General features: G+C 49.6%; 1 protein-coding gene across 1 annotated transcript in view; it reads right to left on the bottom strand.

Annotated features, from left to right (window-relative positions):
* KANSL1L (KAT8 regulatory NSL complex subunit 1 like) overlaps positions 1-18,918 on the bottom strand; it is a 3,005,708-nt gene that overhangs the window by 2,345,213 nt on the left and 641,577 nt on the right. The window lies entirely within an intron of this gene.

The raw sequence follows: 18,918 nt of genomic DNA, 5'->3' as shown, positions 1-18,918 counted from the left end.
GTGGTCAGTGTTAGAAGCGGAAGAAAAGGCCCGAACTGCAGGAGCAGGACTTGGGGATAAAACTAAAGCATTACCGGGTTTACTAGTACAGGTACTGCCACGTTTATTAACTACGAAAAAGGAAGATTGGGGAACGATTTCAGCCTGTAAACAGAAGCAAGATGAAGACACTAGTGATTACTATGCCCGATTTGAAAAATGTTTTGGTATAAATAGTGGCATAAAAGCCAGTAGCGAATCATACCCGCATCTGTTTGTAACAAAATTAGTAGAAAATGCCCTGCCCCCAGTAAAGAATAGAGTATTAAAATTCGAGAGTACCTGGCAAGGTAACACTCCATCACAAATGTTACAAATGTTACAGTACCATCACAATAGAATTAGAGAGGAACAAGAGCATGAACACAGACGCATGAAAGACACGAAAATGAAAATGCTAGTTTCCCAGACAGTTCCAGCTGAAGGACATAAAAAGGGTATGACACATTCCGATTCAGCAGGACCTGTAAAAGGGACATGCAATTATTGTAAAAAGCCAGGTCATTACGTACACGATTGTCCAGTTTTAAAACATAATATCAGCATAGGTAAAACACAAGAAAGATCACGGCCATTTAGACAAGATCAGAATGAACAAGGAGCTATGCAGCATGCCCAGGCCATGCCAGCCGCACAACAGCCAATACAGTTTGTGCCAGCTGCACCACCGTTGCCTGCTGCTGCCACACAAACAACAACACGACAAATGTATCAGACCGCACAGTATGAATATCCTGAGTATCAGCGTTACGCATGAACTAGCCTAGAGAGGGAAATTGACTTACCCCTTATCGAGATTCCTGTAGATCAAGAAGGACCTTATGTACATAGTGAATTATTAGGCCAAGATAGGAAGTTTTTACTCGATACAGGGGCAAGTCGAACAACTATAAAACGTAGTGAAGTTCCAGGGGCACCCCTCTCAGGCTCTCAGAATATTTCCCTTGGTTTTTCAGGAAAACCTATTGTTAATGAAGTATCACAACCACTGCCACTTACGATAGGACCTCTGACCCGAACTACAGATTTATTGCTTACTAAATCATGTCCAGAAAATCTGTTAGGAATTAAAACCCTGAAAGCTCTAGGAGCCATAATATGTTGTTCTCCGGAAGGTGTAAGGTTGTTTTTGCGTGATTTTAAAGGTCACTATGTGTCTAGAGACATGGATCCCCGACTGCAGATTTTACCTACACATCTATGGGCACAAGGCCCTACTGATGTTGGTTGCATGAATATTACACCATATAGAGTCACATTAAAGGCAGGAGTGGTGCTACCACGAATGCGACAATACAAGTTACCACCAGATGCTGTAGTGGCTTTGCTACAAATCATTGACGAGCTCATTGCCCAAGGAGTAGTTGTGGAAACAGACTCCAATGTATGTAATTCACCGATAATTCCGATTCTTAAACGAACAGATCCAAAGGCCCCGCCAGTATATCGATTGGTTATTGATCTGCGCGAATTAAACAAGTGCATTGTGCCACAATTTCCTGTGGTCCCAGATATCTCGTCATTACTGACAGCCATTGATTCCGAAGCAACATTCTTTACTGTAATTGATCTCAAGAATGCTTTTTTCAGCGTCCCAATAGATCCGGAAAGCCAATATTTGTTCGGATTTAGTTTAAATGGACGTAGCTTTAAATTCTCACGCGCACCTCAAGGATTTACAGAAAGCCCCAGCATCTATAGCCAAGCACTGAAACGAGAACTAGATAGTATCCACATGCCAGTTAACACTGTTCTGCTTCAATACGTCGATGACCTGCTGATCACCGCAAGAAGCGAACCGGAGTGTGAAAAAGCATCACTGACAGTTTTACAATTTCTAGCCGAAAAGGGACACAAGGTGTCCCCTTCTAAGCTGCAATTCTGTGTCCAGCGAGTTGTTTATCTTGGACACTCGCTGTCCAAGGAGGGAAGGCAGCTTACACCCGACCGCATTCAGTTAATAGCTAACATGCCTATACCTAAGACACAAAAGGAGGTACGAGCTTTCATAGGCCTCACTTCATATTGTAGGCAGTGGATCCCTCAGTATGCATTTCTAGCAAAACCACTCATTCAGTTAACCACACAGGAGGCAGCCACATCGACTGTTCTCCCTTGGACTCAAGAACATACACAAGCTTTTGAAAGCCTAAAGAAAGCTTTATGTCAAGCACCTGTTTTAGCAACACCATGTTACATAAAACAGTTTACACTCTTTGTTACAGAACGCGAAGGTACTGCCTTGTCAGTACTCACACAGGATCAAGCAGGAGCACACAAACCATGTGCTTATTTTTCTAGTACATTAGATCCCGTAGCTCAGGCTTTGCCTGCATGCCTGAAATCAGTGGCAGCGACAGCTTTAGCAATCAGACAAAGCGATGCCATAGTGTTAGGACACCCATTGACAGTTCAAGTACCACACGCAGTAGAGGTTCTTGTAAATAGAACACAAACACAACACTTGACTATAGCGCGACTTACAGGGTACGAACTTACATTGTTTCAGCCACATATAGAAATCAGACGCTGTAACACATTGAATCCTGCCACACTTTTGCCAGTAACCGGAACAGACCCACTAGCTCATGACTGTATTGAAGTTATTACTATAACGACAAAACCCAGACAAGACCTGACAGATGTTCCATTGTCCGATCCAGACCTGACGTTGTATGTAGATGGTTCATGTATGAGAACAAGTGCAGGAGAATTAGTGGCCGCTTACGCAGTCACAACAGATACTGAAGTCATTGAAACTAATCGTATAAATACTTTGTCAGCTCAAGCCGCAGAGCTCATCGCTCTGACACAAGCCTGTATTCAAGCCACAGATAAAAAAGTCAACATATACACTGATTCACGTTATGCATTCGGAGTTGTACACGACTTCGGCGTACTGTGGCGAGAGAGAGGTTATTTAACTTCCCACGGTGCCCACATTCAGAACGGACCCCTCATTCATGCCTTATTAGATGCGATACATCTACCCACTGCAATATCTATTATGAAATGTAAGGCTCATACAAAGATTACTGATATCATTTCCCGAGGCAATGATCTAGCCGACAGAACAGCTAAACAGACGGCTCAAACTCAAACCCCCGACATGACAAAGACAATAGTCCCGATACCGACACATTGTATGACAGTTAAAGATCCTACTCTTGACGTAATTGACATACAGACACATGCTACACCAGACGAAATAAAGAAATGGACTGAATTAGGAGGGATCCAAACGGACCAAGGATGGATGATGAAGGAAAAGTCTGTATGGTTCCTTCCTGATTCAATGGTCCAAGTTATAATTAACACTATACATAGTCCAGCACATCTAGGAGAAAAAGCTATGCTAGACAGCATTCAACACATTTGGTTCAATAAACATTTACGAGCAGCAGCCAAACAAAAGGTCCGTACCTGTATGATCTGTTGCCAGTTTAACCCAGGAAAAAGCGTTCCCGTAGAACAGGGTGGATTTCATCCTCCTAATAATCCTTTTGAAGTACTCCAGATGGACTATATCCAGATGGAACGATGTCGAGGATTCAAATATGTTCTCGTAGTTGTCTGCGCTCTGTCCCGTTGGACAGAGGCGTACCCGGTTTCAGATTACACTGCCCCGACTACTGCCAGACAGTTGGTTCGAGAATTCTTCCCACGATACGGTTTACCACGTGTTGTTCACTCAGATAACGGCCAGCCGTTCTCATCCGAATTAATGAAACACGTTTCACTTCTGTTAGGTTATCAGTGGAAATTCCACTGTGTCCGACACCCCGAGGCAGCAGGTCTCGTAGAAAGACATAACCAGATACTGAAAATCAGATTGTCCAAAATATGCAGAGAGAAAGGTGTCGACTGGATAGTAGCGTTACCAGTTGCACTCTTTTACATGAGAATGGTAGCACACTCTCGAACAGGGCTATCCCCGTATGAGGTGATCTTCGGTAGACCACCAAATATGTGGGGGACGCCCGTACCACGCAAAATAACTGATATTGACTGCAATATGCTGACAGATTACTTGGCTTCCTTGATGTCTGCACTACAATCTTGTCGTTCACAGGTATCTGCAGCCTTTCCCGACAACACCGAGGTGAAACCCCATGACGTGGTTCCGGGGGATCTGGTCTTTGTGAGGAATTTCGACCGAAAGACTCAGCTGGAGCCCAGGTGGAAAGCACCCAAGTTGGTCCTGCTGACCACAAGGACAGCCGTGAAGATCGAGGGCCGCAAGGGCTGGATTCATTCAAGTCATATCAAAAAATTTCATGGACTATCCTCGGATATAGACATTGTGCCCTGCACTCCCTCACAGACTGATTCAAAACTTCCTTTGGTTGAAAAAACTGAAACCGAACTTTACAAACTAAAGCTTAGGCCCAACAAGTCGAGCAATTTGATTGTTTAAGTCCTCTCCAAGGTGAAGCGGTTGAATTGTCTCTGACATGTATCCCTTGGACCTGAGTAGAGAAAATACCCGGAAAATGTTGAAACGACAGGCGTATTGTAAATCACTGCGTAGCCACTGCATAGTGACATTATTAATTCTGTTTTTATTAAGTCTTTTAATAATTGTTACAAGTATGTTGTTGCACATATATTACCCTATTTCTAGACATGTTTATAATGTTGCTGCTGAACATTCTTTTAGTGACTTACCTCCACATGAATTGTCTTATAGACTTGCGCTGCGCAATAACACTTTCATTAGTATGTTACATCATTCCCATCAGACTAGTAATGCTACTAATTGTTGGGTGTGTGGTCGGCTCCCTCCCTATCAGAATTATGAAGGAGTCCTGCCATTCTTTCCACACCCATTCACACACAATGGCTCCTGTGGAGCATGGTTTAGTTTAATCAATTCCATAGACTCAGACACAGCAGTTTACCAAGATCATTGGGTATGGGGAAACCTGAACCTAGTTTTACTCAAGGTCTGTTACTGCGACAAGGAGGGTCGCCCCAAAAGAACAGGAACTGATCTAGAAAATGAAGTATATGGATTAGGTAATTTTACACCTAATCTCATGATTCTAAATGTCGTATCCGAAATTGAACTAGTCTTACCCACCATGTCAGTATTCCCAGCGAAGGGTGAATTGTGTGTAAGAAAGGTTGGTTCCATACATATGGGCCATAGTAAATGCACCACTACAGTAGAATTCAGTGATCAAGGCAAATCTTCATTTACAGCTTCTCGTCATTCCTACTTTGTATGTGGTCAGACTGCATATATGCGTTTACCTCTAGATTGGGATGGTACCTGCTACATTGCATTCCTTTTGCCACCTGTTTTCCTAGCTCCTCCTGATTATTACAGAAATATTCATTTAGTACACAACAGAGAGCGGAGAGATCTCCCCATTGTCGATTACACTGAGACGGCATGGGACAAGTATGTAGATTTTAATAAAGGCATCTTTCCCTATATAGGTACCGTTACTAATAGTAAGCTGATACGTAGATTAACTAGAACCCTTGAAGCAGTAGTGAATGAGACTATTTCCGCCTTAGGCAATTTAACAGAAGAGCAGTCTGCTATGCGGATTGTTGTGCTTCAAAATCGTCTTGTCCTTGACGTCATCCTGGCTGATAGGGGCGGAGCTTGTAGGGTCATCGGATCAAGCTGCTGCGTATTCATACCAGAAAATTCGCCATCTGTATATTAAGCCATCACTCGCCTTCATAAGATTGTAAGCCAGATACACCAGAACCCAGGCACTTGGACTTGGTCCAGTTGGTTTTGGAATATGATATCAGCCTGGGGATGGAGAGTTTTATCCTTCCTAGGTATTGGCCTTCTCCTACTATTCAGTTGCTGTCTATGTCTACAATGTGGACCAGCGATCTGTGGTCTGTGTGCCACATCGTGTATTCCACCACCAAGATTTCATTCGTCACGGAAGAAGAAAGAAGAACAAATGATGCTATATGAACAGATCAATGGATTAATGAAGATTGATATCTCTTGAAGGGCAAGTAGGGGACAAGGAGGGAATGTGGAAATATGGATTTTTCTGGTCAGTTATGTCCCCTATCTTGGACCCCAACGGTTCTATGTGCATGTTACAAGTACATGTATGTTCCCTCCAGTTCCAGTTATGAAGACGCAAACACATGTGCGTCCACCGTCAACATGTCCTCTGTCAGATCCGCCATGAATAGGCCGGATATTCCATTCCTAAGTATGAAAGGCCACCGGCTTTATATGGTTCACTTATGCCATTTTACAGTCTAGGCAAGTAGGCCCTGATTCTGTCATCAAAACTCTTCTTGCTTTCTGCCTCTGAAAGCTCCAGTCTGAGCCTGCATCTGTGACCATGAACTTTGTCTCATTCTCTGCGCGGCTCACGAAGCCTGACATCAGCCTATTCTCTGCCAAGAACTGTATTTCACCTTCGAATTATCTGCTTCCCCCTCAGCCGATGCATTCCTGCCTAGTAGTTTGAGTAAACATTCTTCCAGTTACCGAGCAAAAGGCCCGACTTCTCTGCCCTTATGCAAGTAATTCATAGCCCTGTCACCATGGAATATTCCTACCCCCTCGCATTCAGTGTAGACACTTAGACGCTTGTACACGCACGCACAGTCAGTATAGAATAGATTCTGTCCGAGAGTCCTTCTTTCTTGGATAACATAGTTCTTTAAACATAGGATGTTAGATATGATTTGGGATTAGGTTGACTTGACCCCCCAGACTTTTTGTCTCCACATGTAGAGCTAAATGTCAAGTCCCCTTCACCCCCTAGTTACACGTCAATTACACGTCATACTGCTGCGCGCGCATCTAGGCCAAGTATTATCTTATAGATCCACCTATATATGACATCATAACCAATTATGTTCCTTTTTACGCTTTATTACACCCATTTCTGGTTACGCAGAACAACTCGTCATTTTCCTTATCAATTGTTACGCCTACTGCATTTACTTCATTGTCATGTATGTACTATAAAAATCATTTCTTGTCAATAAAGTATGTACTTCACTTCCTGAACCCCCGTGGTGATGGAACTTGGAGCAACCGATTATAATCGAGCACTGGAATAAAGCCCATTCCGAAACTCTAATATCACGGATTCTGCCTCTCATTTTACTGAGCTATTTTATAATGTTTCTGTATCAAATTCAGTCCCGGTAAAGGAATTTTATTTACCACACAATTTGTGGACATTTTTGCTGACTAGTAGTTAGAAAGATGGGTCTATAGATCTTGTATTTTACCTTTACTGAACTCAATACCTTAGTTGCCGAACATTTCAGCGAAGTACATCTCCTTGGTTGTACAGCTGAAACCCAAGGAGTTATCTGCAGCCTGGCCTTATGTATGGTATGGGTTTGCTTTTATTCCAGGGTGGTGGCGGAAGAAGTCTTGAGATTCTCGGATGAATTCTGGTGGGCAGTCTTTGATATCTATGCTTCTCCCACCGCACCGCAGGCCATCCCACCATCTCAGTTAATGGACACCAATAAGCAGAGGGATGGGTGGCGGTCCTCCCCCCTCCCCCCCTTATCAACGGTATCCTGCACTAGATCGTGGGAGGCCAAGGGAGATCCGGCCTAGATAGGATCCTAGTGGTGAAAACAGATGAAGGCAGGCAAAGTTTCACTAACCAGGTGGAGTCATCTGAAAAGCATGAGTATGTCTGAAACTTGATATAGGGAACCATCTACGCACAAAGGGAGTTCTCAAAACCCCTTTTCAGAGATTCTGATGACATCAGGGACAACCTTTTGTCCTGGAACATAGCTGGCGTGAAAAGGAACTTGGTGTCACTTTTGCAGGTCATAAAGTTCAACAAAGTGGTGATAGCAGCCATTCAAGACACCCGGGAAACAGAGGACTAGGGGTTGCCTGATTATGCTGTTTGCAGCTTAAAAGCAGTTAAGGGGCATTTTGGAAGACCTACTTGGGGCCTCGCCTTTCAGGTTTCTGCTATGCATGATGTGGTGTCTGTCCTACCATGTGATTTTCTGAACTTTCGAGTTGTATCCGTACCTGGGCTTCCCTCAGTTGTGATAGGTAGGGGGGATAAAAAGGGATTGCGTGATCAGAGTAGAGGGAACTACATGCCCCAACCCCCTCCGATTTGATTCTCATTAATACATATTTCTCCCCAAAACTGGGTAAAAAAATTCTATGCCGGTGAGGGAGGCTGCCTTAGTATATGGTGCACACTTATTCAAGTGGTTCACCCTGTACTAATCCAGACAACCCTTATGGTGATTTTAGTAGTCTTTGATAACCACAGGAAGCTCTCAAAGTGGTAGCCGTGGAAAGCAGCCTTCAGATATATCTTGAAGGAGTGTAAAGCAGCTTGTTTCACCGCATTTAATCAAGAGTGTAGATTAGATGAAAAAGAACCACAAAGTGTTTTATAAAAAATAAGTCTATTTATTGCACAACACAATTACTAACACATTGGTATATCTCCTACCCAGAGATATCAACACAATACTCAAGAACACTTCAAAATATTCAGGTAAGTAGCACAAATATACACTGCTCTCTGGGGGAAACCAAACCATATATTAAGAAAGTGGAATGCAAACTGCAAAGGAGAACTCTGAGGAGCTGGAGAAACAAGGAACTACCCAAGGTAAGTACCCAGGAACCCCACGGAGGCTGTGTGCAGAGTGGAAACACCAGTGTGCCCAATGGAAGTCAATGGAGAAGTTGTGGTTGCAGTTTTAAAGAAGAAGACCCTTCCCAGAGGACTCCGAAGATACCCTTTGGAAGACAGAAGGTTGGAGTACCATCTCACTCGTGAATGTCCCGGGAACCAGGTTACCTGCACCAGGGAAGCCAGGCGCATAGGGATCAAGTGACGCCAGAACCTGCCGTAGACGACAATGGTAGACTTCGAAGAAGATACCTCTTGAGAAGACTGTGAAGGAGTCTGGTGGAACACAAGGGTGGATTCATGAAGTGAAGAACCTGCAAGCAGAGGGGACAGAGTCTATGTCACTTGGAGATGACCAAGAGGCACGGAAGCACAATACCCACCAATGTCGAGAGATTCAGAAGAGAAGACGGTGACTTTGCAGTTGCAGCTGTGAGGATCAGGCAATGCTGAGGAAGACCAGGAGACCTGCACAAGCTGTGAGAAATCGGTGTCTAGGTGGTCTGTGTCCGGCGGGAGCAACAACAAGCCTTGGTAGCCGCAACTGGCGTGGAGAGCTGTTGTTGGGACCAGCAAGGTCCAACGAACTCACCAAGTGCTGGAGAGTCAGAGCAGGACCCAAGTAAGCAGAGAAGCCCACTGAAGCAAGAGAAGATCCTTACGAAGATGAGGTGCTGGAGGTGTGAGCTTTTTGTAGCCAGAAGATCTCTAGAGTGCAGAGCCAACAAGCCTTGGCAACGGTAAGTAGACGAGGTGCACAGGGGTTTGATCCCAGCAGCCTGGCAAGGAATACTCTCCTCAAAATGGCTGAGAAGACAAGTCAGGCCTCTAAGGAGCTGCAAAACCTATACCTGTATTGATGTGCCTCTGGCAGCCCATGGGACGTCAAGAGCAGCAGGCCAGTCAGCTTCATTGCGGTGCCTGCACATGCAGGGGAGTGACCCCTTCACTCCAAGGGAGATTACTTCGAATGTCCTTGATGCTCACAGGCGTTCTGGAGAACCTGGATGAAGCACAGACACAGACGACGCAGAAGACTTGAAGAACAGCGAGACCAGGAGCAGCAGGAGTCTTCCTTCATGCAGTTTTGGTTCCAGTCAATGTCCTACGCGGTCCAAGGTGCCAATTACGATCCGGTAAAAAAATTCCCTGTAGGACTCGTATCCGGTCTTTTTACCGTACGAATCGTACAAGTGCCGTACAAACTGGCAATCACGATTCGCATGGTAAAATGTCCATACGAACCGCCTTGGGAATTATTCCCCACACGTCCTCGGGTCGGAAAATGTGTCCGACACGTCCTGGGACGATTTACCGTACAAATGTGAAAAGTCAAGTCCGACCGAGGAATCACGATCCATCCCGTGCGTCCGAAGTTACAACCGTATGGAAAAAACACCATCCGCACCGAACTCCCATAGCAACCATGGAGACATGTGCCCGCATACGCGCCCAACACTCCCCCCAGCCCCCGTACGTCTGAGACGTACCCCCGTGTATGTACATCCCCACCCGTGTATGTACACCCCTGTACGTTCGAGTCGTACCCCCACCCCTGTACGTGTCGTACCACCGTGTATGTACACCCCTGTACGTTCAAGTCGTACCCCCACCCGTGTACGTGTCCTACCCCCGTGTATGTACACCCCTGTACGTTCGAGTCGTACCCCCACCCCTGTACGTGTCCTACCCCGTGTATGTACACCCCTGTACGTGTCGTACCCCCGTGTATGTACACCCCTGTACGTGCGAGTCGTACCCCCACCCGTGTACGTGTCCTACCCCCGTGTATGTACACCCCTGTACGTGTCGTACCCCCCTGTATGTACACCCCTGTACGTTCAAGTCGTACCCCTACCCCTGTACGTGTCGTACCACCGTGTATGTACACCCCTGTACGTTCGAGTCGTACCCCCACCCCTGTACGTGTCCTACCCCCGTGTATGTACACCCCTGTACGTTCGAGTCGTACCCCCAACCCTGTACGTGTCGTACCACCGTGTATGTACACCCCTGTACGTTCGAGTCGTACCCCCACCCCTGTACGTGTCGTACCCCCGTGTATGTACACCCCTGTACGTTCGAGTCGTACCCCCACCCGTGTACGTGTCGTACCCCCGTGTATGTACACCCCTGTATGTGTCGTACCCCCCTGTATGTACACCCCTGTACGTTCGAGTCCTACCCCCACACGTGTACGTGTCCTACCCCCGTGTATGTACACCCCTGTACGTGTCGTACCCCCCTGTATGTACACCCCTGTACGTTCGAGACGTACCCCCACCCGTGTACGTGTCGTACCCCCCTGTATGTACACCCCTGTACGTTCGAGTCGTACCCCTACCCCTGTACGTGTCGTACCACCGTGTATGTACACCCCTGTACGTTCGAGTCGTACCCCCACCCCTGTACGTGTCCTACCCCGTGAATGTACACCCCTGTACGTTCGAGTCGTACCCCCACCCCTGTACGTGTCGTACCACCGTGTATGTACACCCCTGTACGTTCGAGTCGTACCCCCACCCGTGTACGTGTCGTACCACCGTGCATGTACACCCCTGTACGTTCGAGTCGTACCCCCACCCCTGTACGTGTCCTACCCCCGTGTATGTACACCCCTGTACGTTCGAGTCGTACCCCTACCCCTGTACGTGTCGTACCACCGTGTATGTACACCCCTGTACGTTCGAGTCGTACCCCCACCCCTGTACGTGTCCTACCCCCGTGTATGTACACCCCTGTACGTGTCGTACCCCCCTGTATGTACACCCGTGTACGTCAGAGTCGCACCCCCACCACAACCTCCTAAGTACGGAGCGCACCCCAGGCCCCAACATCACAACCGCATGTACGAGTCGTACCAAGCCACACACAAGGACAGCACTGTACAACCAAATGGCCCATGTACACACCGTACACACGCTAAAAACGCACGTACACAACCAGGACAAACCAAAACAACACAAGAATACACCATTCGAATGGCACAAAGCCACTAAACATGTCCAACAACCACTAAAACAACACATTCACTGACCTGCAACTGCCAAAAACAAACAGAGGCCCAAAACACCACCACTCCTTATACCACACCCACCCAAACTTCAAACACAGCCACACCCACCAATGGACCAATAAAAAGGGCCCACACACACAAACCATGAGCCTTTGCAACAGACTCACTGCTGCCAGACACCACAGACAACCTACAGCACCATACTACAAGCTTCACCACACCTTACACTTGCACACCTTCACACAACCACCTTCACAAACACCCCCTCATCACATTCACACACACACACACACCTGCACAACCACACCCACACACCCACAACCATCCACACACCCCCCACCATCCACACCCCTCACCATGCCCACTAACAAGAATCCAAAGTTCAGTAACCGAGAGTTGGAGGTCCTTGTCGATGAAATCCTCAGAGTCGAGCCACAGCTCTTTGGAACATTGGTCAGACAGACCAGCATGGCAGCAAAAACAGCCATGTGGCAGACCATCGTCGATGCTGTGAATGCTGTTGCGGACACCAGAAGGAACAAGCAGGAATGCCAAGCCAGGTGGTACGATCTGTGGAGGAGGGTCCGAGCCAAGATGCTGGATGAACACAACCAGGCCAACCTCACTGGCGGAGGGCCCTCCCGCAGACCCGTACACTACCATCCCTGGGAGGAGAGGGTGATGGCCATACTGCCGGTGGAGGCAGTCGAAGGCTTAGGAGGACTCCGAGACCCGGGTGAGTACACAAACAACGCACCTCACATGGGGGGAACGTCATCCACAACCAAAATCACAAACAGGCACGCAACCACCCCAAGCTATCGCATGACTCAACCACACTCCATGAACACGCACATGCCACTGCCGCCACCATGCCCCATGCACCCAGCTGGACAATGTCAAGTCACAGGCCACAGAAGACACCAACACATGACACGGTAACCCGGATGGCGGGAGGGTGGGCCCCAAAATTCACATAGTGCAACTCAGAAGCAGACAACAATGCCCTCTGCCCATATGGCCTAGGTCACAGCCAGACAAACAGTGTGTCCCCACACAGGAAAGACTCGCCAGCAAATGGCGGACGCCTTGCATCAACACATGGGGGGTGAAGGCACTGTTTTGCACATGACAGCAGCTAATGACCAGCCAACATTGTGAAAGAGTGGCAGCACACACCACCACAGCAGCAGCGCAGAGACACACACTACACCCAATGGGTGCCTGGAGATCAGAAACAAACTCACATCAACAAGCCAAGGGCCATTCAAAGATCTGCTAACAGTGTGTGCCCAGGAAGCTGGGCTGAGGTGACAGAGGGTGACACACAGAGGGAGGGAGAGGGGGATAGAGAGGGAGGGAGAGGGGGACAGAGAGGGAGACACAGGGATACGGACAAAGGGAGGAGGCTGACACACGGAGGGAGGGAGAGGGGGACAGAGAGGGAGGGAGACACAGGGAGACGGACAGAGGGAGGAGGCTGACACACGGAGGGAGGGAGAGGGGGACAGAGAGGGAGGGAGACACAGGGACACGGACAGAGGGAGGAGGCTGACACACGGAGGGAGGGAGAGGGGGACAGAGAGGGAGGGAGACACAGGGACACGGACAGAGGGAGGAGGCTGACACACGGAGGGAGGGAGAGGGGGACAGAGAGGGAGGGAGACACAGGGAGAGCAAATCAGCCGTGTGGTGTGTGGGAATGTCTGCTCGTCAGCAGGTAGACTGCGTGCATGTAGCCAAGGGTGGCCAGTGCCAGAACCCCCCCTCTTCTCCATGGCAAAACTCAGGGCCATGTCACAACCTGTTCACGAGCACAACGACAGCTACCTGCATTATATAAGTGTGTGGATCCACTCCATGTGCACATGTACAATGCTACACGGAAGGCGCCAATGCATGGCTCGCCACACCTGCCCACTCCACTGCTGACTGCAGTCACACTTGACGCAGCAAGTAAGACTGTGCCACACATAGTGAAAGGGGCCAAAGTGGTGCCCAAGGGACACACCCATGCACAAGTGCACTGTGAGTGGAATGCAAGACAGATCCTAATTCCAAGAGGAAATGTGCCAACTTTGAAACTGATGAAACATGGATGTTGCATGGACCAAAATTAACATTGTCTCTCTCACACACAGGTCAACCTCGTGGTTCACCCCCTAACACTGGGGGGGAAGACTCACAGGACCCGGATCAGCGGGAGGCCGATCCCACCGGCAGCGACGACTCTCACCACTCTGTGGACGACCCCGACCAACCTGGCCCCTCTGGTGTCCAACCACCTGCAGCACCTGCGTCAGGTACAACGGGGCCAACCACCACCCCCACTCCTGCCACATCCCAGGAGACACCCAGGATCCCTGCCCCACCACCACAAAGCAGCCAGGCTGGCCAGGAGGGACACGGTGTCCCGGGCACCCAGGAGGAGGCAGGCGACAATGCCAATGCCACCCCTCAGGGGTCCCGGAGACCCGATGTGCCCACAAGGGCAGGCCAGGTGCAAGTGGGCAGGGGTGGTGGGAGTGGAGGACGGCGGAGGCGCCAGCCTGACCAGTTGGCTGGGGAACCGGTATATTCCCATGTCCGTAACATCCTGGACACATACCGGCAGGACACCACGGGCATGGCCCAGGTTGTGTCCACCCTCAATGAGATCAAGGGGACCCTCGATGAGATAAAGGCCCAGCAACATGCCTGTCTACTGCAACACCAACGGAGGATGGAGGACAGACAGGCTGAGCTCGTGACGGTGTTCCAGGGGATTCACAATACACTCCGTCGGATGGCCGACAACATGGGCAACCCTCCCTGTGCCAGAAGGCGTAGAACATCACCACCCACAGGGAGGGATCAGGAGGAGGAGGAAACATCCGATGGAGCATCCCAAACATCGTCACGGTCTGCTTCTGAGGGTCCCCGCAGGAGGCTGGGTCGTCCACGGAAAGGACCGTGAGGGTCGGCGCTACATCACCATCTCCCAGGACACCTGGCCTGGCACCTGGCCCACTGGAGCAACAGCATCACAGCATCAAGAGACATTCTCTGCCACATGGCCTTGCTGGTCACTGTCTGACCAATGTTGACAAAGACTGTGGCATGGACTCTGAGGATTTCCAATGGCAAGGACACCAACTCCCCTACTGAACTTTGGATTCCAAACTCCCGGACAGCCCCTCACGTCATACCCCCCCCCCCCCTCCACCCCCCCACAAAATTAAAAATTCACACCATGAAGAGAAGATGCCTGCTGGTTGCATTATTACCTTACATGTGTCTTGTAAAGTCTAAACATGCCTGAGTTCTCTTTTGACTTCAACCATCCACACCCTGGGGCCTGAGTCTGGCACAGGACACACGGGTCACAGTGTATTAGGCAAGACAGACATGGAGCACCAAACACATCCGTGATGGGCCCAACCAGCTGAGGGGGTGGCCGCACAACCGTGCTGACAGACACATTGAGTACAGCAACAGTCATGCGCAGAGGTCAGGGATCCAGTCCAGTGTCCTGGGGGGCACCCAGGTATGTGTAGACAGGTGGCAGAACCATGTCCTGCAAGCTTGAGTCCGGTGGATGCAGAGAATGGGGGCCTGGCCAACGTTGGATGCATGGGGATGGCACATGTCACAATACCCACACAGTCATGGACATGATGCACAATACACAGTCTCAGCCCACACACACAGCTTGCAACTTGCTACTCGACACATAGCCACTATCAGGGGAAACCATGCCAGGCATGCTGGATGCACCGTGGCAACACACCAGCATTGACTGAGAAGAGGCACCTTGGAGGCATAGGGACACCTTTATTAGTCATGTTTTCGGGATTGCAGAGGCAACTTGAAGTACACATGAACACTTCATGTGGAGTAACATGTGGGTCCAACACTGGCACCCCCCTTCTGCAGCACAAATGCGTGATAGCCATGGAACTGGCACACAATTGTCGGCCAACAGCTAAACACCCACAGCTGCTCACGGAGAGACTGCCATACACCATTGATCTGCTGATGTAGAAGTCCCACACCATGTCAAGCCAATGCAAACCGTATGTGTCCGAGGGCAGTGTTACACACATTGATGCCATCATCACAATCCACTATCCCATCACTGATGACTGTCAACCAGTCAGACCATCTATTCAGGTGTACACAGCTGCATGTCGTGTCCCATGGTGATGCTACATGGCTGCAGAGGAACCAAACATCGACAGGGGCAGTGTGCATACATCGTGAACAACTGCCACACCCAATACACCCCTGATGCATCCCTTACCCTAAGGAGACTTCCAAACTTGTCCGTGCGTGTAACGCTGAGTCAGCACACGATGACGTGTCCATGAGGAATAGCAGTGCCACAACAATGCAACCAGCAGACGGCATGCGCAAGTACCTGGGGATGAGAGACACACAAGAAGTCAGCCACAAAAAGCACAGCCACTTGCATGTGCATGTACTCGACACATGTATGGATGACAACATGCTAGTTCACAATTATGACTGGGGAAATACAACCATCACTGCCACCATCACTCCAGTGACACACCCACACACACCTCTGACTCACGTGCCATACATGCAGGTGGAGACACACATCACAACACATGCCACACGTGGAGCAATGTGTGCACACTCAGACACTGGTACTCACCACTAAGCAAAGAAGTCGCGTATGAGCCGAGTCCGGATGTCCTCTTGCGGCTCCACATCCTCCACATCACTAGCCCCATTGCCAAGGCCTTCGTCCTCCACGGGTGGATGGTCCTCGTCATCTTGATCCAGGATGAGTGGCACAGCTTTCTCAACTGCCATGTTGTGCAGCATGCAGCAGACCATGAAGATTTTGCAGACCTTCGCAGGGGCATATGGGAGCGCGCCGCCGGTCTTGTGGAGGCACCTAAATCGGCTCTTCAGCAGGCCAAACGTCCTCTCTATCACTCGCCTTGTCCGGCCATGGGCGGTGTTGTAGCGGAGCTGGGCCGGCGTGATGGGGTTGCGGAGAGGTGTGAGCAGCCATGGCATGTTGGGATAGCCAGCGTCCCCTACATGGGAAGCACATGGACATCGTTAGAACTGGTGAAGCGGTCGTGCTGGTAGGCTATGCAAAATACAGGACAGACAGACTGTACCCACTAACAACACATGCTCGTTCGTTGCGCAGCTGCATCATCATTTCAGGCACCCTGCTACGCCTCATGATGTAGGCATCGTGTGCTGATCCTGGAAAACGAGCACAGACATGTGAAATCACCATGTTGGACAGACACACCACAAGGGCATTGATGGAGTGGTAGTGCTTCCGATTGCGGTACGCTACCTCCTGTGCGTGTGGTGGTACCAAAGCAACATGTGTCCCATCTATGGACCCAATGACATGGGGCATCCCTCCCAGGGCATAGAATCCACGCCTGACCCCAGTCAACTGTTCAGGGGTTGGGAACTTGATGAAGTCATCCAGGTGAATCAACATGGCCTCTAAGAAATCATGCAGCACACGGCAGAACATGCTCTGGGACATGCCACCAACATGAGCTATGGTATTTTGAAAGGTACCCGTGGCTAGAAAATGTAGGGCTGCCATTAGCTTCAGCTTGGGTGTCAGTGCCGTAGGATACCTGTGCAGCGGTTGCAGGTGTGGTGCCAGTCTCGCCGTCAACTCCAGAATCAACCGTTGGGGGAAGCGGTAGCACCGGATACGATCATTCTCCCGCATGGCAGCCAAGTCCGGAATTGCTCGGGGAAGAGGCGGCGCTCTGCAGTAATTTGGAAGTGACAAGGAAGAGTGAGTGCCCCACAACAACAAATAATTTGTACTGAGCACATGTTAATCTGTCTATACGCATATGCTACATACGTAGTCAGGTATGTGCCACATGCCCTGGACACGTATGGCTGGCAGCTGACACTCCTACCAAGACCCAGCTACACACGGAGATTGAGAACCTCCACATGCCATGCCATGGGATTAGCTGTGTCCCAGTGCAAGTGAACAGCCAGACGCAACACAGGAGTGACATACACCCACACATCAGCAGAAGTAGGATGCCGATTGCAGAGACTGGTAGCGGAACACTAGAGCCACAGGTCACATGACATTACACTAGGACAGCCCACACACCTTGCCATGAAGGTGCACATGTCATGACTCACCACACATTCATTGAGCGGATGCAGACATGTCCTTGTCACGCTACTCCGTGTCCCATGCATACATACGCACCTCACATCCGATACCACATGTGGCATGGTGTGCGGAACAGTGTCCAATGTCAGTCTACACACATACACATGTTGGTTGCTGCAACAGGTGCAGCTTTTGAGGGTGCTCCAACATCAACCTAATGGGAAGCCCCCACACATACATGACATAGTCACATCGTGCACCGTGGGTAGTGACAAGTCAGGTGTGGTAACCCCTGTACCGGGCATCAGGGGACACTTCCGTGTGTTGGTGTCCGTGCCATGCCAGTGACGCTCATCCCAAGTGTGCAGTACGACATGCACACATGTCAAAGGAGTCAAGGGCATGCCTGGCACACATTGCACCGTCACACATTACATCTGTACACATCTCATCATACATCTGGTGCCTTCTCGACTCAGGAGTAATGTTCCACATCACAGCCTGTCACACCTGTGCCCCACACATGTAGTAATGCACAGACAATGCCTTGATGGCCATCCATGGACAAGTATGTCCGCCCTATTCCTTCCTGTGTGCTGCCTGTCACCACTCTGATGTGTGAAAACCGCCGTACTGCTGCTAAGAGGGCCTGTGAACGTTCCAATATCACTATGGGAGTGCTGCCGTATGTGTACCCATCGTGATGGTGAGCGTACAGGCATGTTTACGGTCCGTACCACTACGAGTACGCATACGCAAGAACACCCATAGTGGTAGGGCCGTACATGCGCCTGTACGCTCCCTATCACTCTGGGTGTCCTCGCGTATGCGTACTCGTAGTGGTACGGGCCGTACACGCGCCTGTACGCTCCCTATCACTCTGGGTGTCCTCGCGTATGCGTACTCGTAGTGGTACGGGCCGTACACGCGCCTGTACGCTCCCTATCACTCTGGGTGTCCTTGCGTATGCGTACGCGTAGTGATAGGGAGCGTACAGGCGCGTGTACGGCCCGTACCACTACGAGTACGCATACGCGAGGACACCCATAGTGATAGTGAACGTAGGCACGCGTGTACGGGCCGTTGCTATGCATTTG

The sequence above is a fragment of the Triturus cristatus genome, chromosome 3_2 (assembly GCF_964204655.1).
Source record: "Triturus cristatus chromosome 3_2, aTriCri1.1, whole genome shotgun sequence".
In the NCBI taxonomy this organism is placed as follows: domain Eukaryota; kingdom Metazoa; phylum Chordata; class Amphibia; order Caudata; family Salamandridae; genus Triturus; species Triturus cristatus.
Note: the sequence above shows the minus strand (reverse complement) of the source record. Positions and strands in the feature narration are given on the sequence as shown.